Raw genomic sequence first — 4,524 nt, forward strand, 5'->3', positions numbered from 1 at the left:
GTTCAGCATCTCCCCCAAGAGATGCAAATTGCTGGATGCAAATTGCTGTCATGACCTATGAGTCACCGGCACCAGAGTGTGCAAACATGTAATCCTTAATCTCCCCTAAGAGATGCAAATTACTGTCATTTGACAAGGTCCTGGTAAATGAAGGAGTTTCTGGARAATGCTGGGAGTCCTAGTGTTATTTGTTGTTCTGGGTGAAACAGAATTTCTTGTCTGTCTGTTGTTTTCTACACTTCTGTAAACAGAAAATTAGAAACTTAAATATCTGAACATGTTTTTATTATCTGACATCTGTGTAAAGTTGTTTAAATTGTGTGTTTCTTCTTGTGTAAAATGTAGGCTAGAAAGGCCCAGGCTGGGAATCAATCCTGCAACCTTCAGCCAACAAAGGTCAGTGTTTCTTCAGAGTACCAATCCTCTGCCTGGTTTGCAGTCTTTGTTGAGCGGTTTTCTACTTGAGACACTTTGACCTGTGAGTACAGCGTCTCCTCCTCCTGACGTCTGCTGCTGTGCACTGAGACAGAGGAAGGTCCAGGTTTCTTCTTGAGGAAGTTCACGTCCTYGTAATGAACATCTTCCTCTGGATTATTGGCGATAACTTGAAGAACAAGATCCTCACCTGTTTGACTCTGTGAAAACATGTCGAGAAACTAATGCATGACCACGAGATAAATAATGCATGACCATGAGTTAATATACACGTAAACACAAGATAAAAACATGTTTCAACAAGTTTGCCACAATATACAAAGATTTACTGTTCACCCCCCCTGAATTGTTTGAGGAGATGAATGTTTGAACCTAAAACACCTAGGAGACATTAGAGAGCTGTCAGATTAACATCTAACATTTTTGAATGGCAGTGACTAAAAAACATCAGATTAAAATCCAGCCGGTAAAACTTAATTGAGRCTCAAGGACGGTAGAAGAAACATGACTTAATGATTATGTACAGAGTAAATGTGAGGCATATGTTGGTGCACAATGAACAAAACATGAAGGTCACAAATGTGTTGTGTCTAATTTGAACTGTTTTACTGACTTTGCTGTGAGATTTTTTGACCATCTGTTACTCACCAAACACAGAGAACCAGGCTGAGGAGCAGAAAGACAACAGTTGTCTTTCTGCAGTTGTTGCCGCCCTTAGCAGCAACAACTGCAATCAAGCATTTTCGATAACTGGCAATGTGTCTTTTACAGCGCTGCAGCGGAATCTTGGCTAGGGTTGGGTAAAATTATATTGTGTGCAATTAATCATCAGAAAAAAAACATTATTATTTTTCAGTACATGTCAATTAATACACTTAATTCCACGCAGACTGACTAGAAATTTCCCCGGTCAGTCTGCTTGATGCCCTTCTCCGCTTCAAATATAACAGATATTTTTTTAAAGTTCTGTAATTTACTTATAACTCCAGTTTTACTTAGTCTATCAACACAATTTTAAATTTAATAGCCTGAAGTCTGTACTTTTCACATAATTTGGAACAGTTTTTTACGGAGAGTGATTTAAATTGGTCATGTGACTAGGATATACAGTCAATCAGGGACTCCAGGGGTCACATTAATCGTTATCTGTTAAATACAATACTTAGTCGTGATTAATATTTTTGCCAATATTCCCCAACCCTAATCTTGGCCCACTCATTTTTGCAGAATTGTTTTAATTCAGCCAGATTCAAGGGTTTCTGAGCATGAACATTTCAAACGGATTTAGGTCAGGACTTTGACTAGGTCACTCCAAAGTCTTCAATTTGATTTTCTTCAGCTGTTCAGAGGTGGACTTCCTTCCTGGTGTGTTTTGGATCATTGTCCTGCTGCAGAACCAATGTGCACTTCAGTTTGAGGTCATGAACAAGTAGCCAGACATTCTCCTTCAGGATCTTTTGATAGACTGCAGAAGGTTCCGTTCACCACAGCAGGTCTTCCAGGTCTTGAAGCTGCAAAACAGCCTCAGACCATCTCACTACCACCACCTTTTACTGTTGGTATGATGTTCTTTTTCTGAAATGCTGTGTTAATTCTATGCCAGATGCAATGTGATTCACAGCTTACAAAAAAATTCAACATTTGTCTTATCAGCCTACAGAGTATTCTTTCAAAAGTCTTGGGGATCATCAAGTTGTTTTCTGACGAAACTGACACAAACCTTTATGTTCTGTTTGCTCTGTAATATTTATCYCGGAACCCAGCCATGCAATCTGTTTTTGCCCCGTGTCTTACCTATTCTAGAAACACTGAACCCTGACCTTAACCAAGACAGGTGAGGCCTGCAGTTCTCTGGGTGTTGTGGGGTCTTTGTGACCTTTTGGATGAGTTGTTGCTGAACTCTTGGGGTAATTTTGCTCAGCCGGCCAGTCCTGGGAAGATTATAGTTCTGACTGTGGTTCACTGGAAAGCTTTAGAAATGGATTTATAACCGTTTCCAAACTGATAGATCTCAATTRCKTTGTTTCTCRTATTCTGTGTTTCTTTGGATTTCAGCACGATGCCTAGATTTTCAAGATCTTTTGTTCTACTTTTCTTTGTCAGCCAAGTCCTATTTAAGTGATTTTTTAAAATTGAGAACAGGTGTGGCAGTAATCAGGCCTGAGTGTGGTTAGGGAAATAAAACTCAGCTTTCCAAAGACATGATTAAACACTGGGGGGCATTCACTTTCAGGGCCTTGTATGTTTTGATTTCTTACCCCCTTTCTAATAAAGACCTTCATTTATACACTACACTTTGTGTTTACGTGTTATCTTTTACAAGTACACKTGTGTACACAAGTGTGAAACATTTAAGTTTGACAAACCTGTAAAAGAATAAGAAATCAAGAAGTGGGCAAACACTTGTTCACCCCACTGTACCTGATTTAAATTCAATTCTGTTTCTGTTCGCTGTTTTTCTTTCTCGGGTTTTGCTAAATGTCAGTCTTTTGGGAACGTGTTCCTGATCTGAAAACATTGCTTGGTTAAAAATACRAATCATCATATACAGGTACATAAAATGTTTATTGTAAAAATACTCATTGTACCTAAATCTCTTGTGACTGTTTCAATAGAATTTCTTGTAAATATTGCAGTGGCCGTTTTAGGAAAAAAAGAACATCCCTGTTATTGCACGAGATTTTATTTTATTTTTTTAAAAGACTGCTTTTATGATAAGCATATTAGCTGCTTTTTTTCTTTAATTAATCAGTTCAACAATTTTCAGTATCTATTTCAGATTTTCTTGGATACATTCAAATGCCGACCTTTGTGATATTTAGACTCCTGTTCCTCCATACTGAGAGAAAACATCTGAGGAGGTTCAGGCATCAGGAAAAGATGCTATCAGGATGTCTTCCTAAAGAGATGTCCAGGTGGCAAGATCTCCTTTTTCACACACACTGTCAGAGGAATGAAGGCATAAGTTCATGCTTTGAGACTGCATTAGTTCTAAATGTTGAAAATTTATCAGCAAAAGCCTTTCTCTTTCTATAAAGAGCAGCCCATCTTTGCAARCTAATCTGTTAAACRTATCAAATACATCAGCAACAGCAAAACAGTAATAAACTGATAAGCAAAGGAAGAAAGCTAGCTGCTTGAGGAAATACATATGAATGTGACTTTGCATGCAAATGTTTTAGAAAAAAGATATTGCGCAAACTGTTAGCACTCAGAGTCTTGTGAGTTTGAGTTTCGGCCTTTACCACACCGGGTTTTAGATCAAAATCAGTAAAACCGATTAAGAACAAGGTTCTAAAAATAAGCTGAAAACTGGAAATGAACAAAGGAAGTGCGTTACTTGGGTTTTACAGATCCTTCAAATTGACAGAAAACACCCAGTTTTTCTTCCTCTTTTGTTCTGTTCTGTGAAAGAAAATTATGACTTTACACTTTCTTGTTCGTGTCAAAGCAATGTCAGYAGAAAACGGAGCCGTTACACATCAGCATTGAGCAAAAAGTGCAGCTGAAAAAAGATGACACTTTGGTGTGTATTTAAGCACATTTACTNCAGACGCAACAAAAAGTTGACCTCTTTCATCTGCTGTCAGAGGTGTAAAAGTGAAGTCCCCCCCCCCCCCCCCCCCACACACACACACACTTTTTTCAAATCTAACAAAATTGGTGTCAAATGTTTGCACAGCAAAAATTTGTGTCTGTGTCATTACTATTTAAAAGGTATTAATAAAGGTTTCCAGATGTCATCAGAGGTCAACCAGCATGGAATGATATTCTTTGTGTCAACCATGTTTTTCAAGAGCAATTATTAATAGGGTTGCAGAGGAAGCAGCTTGAGCAGGGAGGCCCAGACCTCGCTATCCACCTCTCTATTAACCTCTACCAGGAAGATTTCCAATGCACTTCCAGAACAACTAAAAGGTAAAGTTGTTAAGTATTGAAGTGGCCTACAAATACTTTGTTAGCTTACTTAAGTAGAAATTTTGGTTATTTACAGCGGGTAAAATAAGTATTGAACACGTCAACATTTTTCTCAGTAAATATATTACTAGAGGTGCTAATGACATGAAATTTTCACCAGATGTCCGTAAC

This window comes from Austrofundulus limnaeus, unplaced genomic scaffold (assembly GCF_001266775.1).
Source record: "Austrofundulus limnaeus strain Quisiro unplaced genomic scaffold, Austrofundulus_limnaeus-1.0 Scaffold103, whole genome shotgun sequence".
Taxonomy (NCBI): Eukaryota; Metazoa; Chordata; class Actinopteri; order Cyprinodontiformes; family Rivulidae; genus Austrofundulus; species Austrofundulus limnaeus.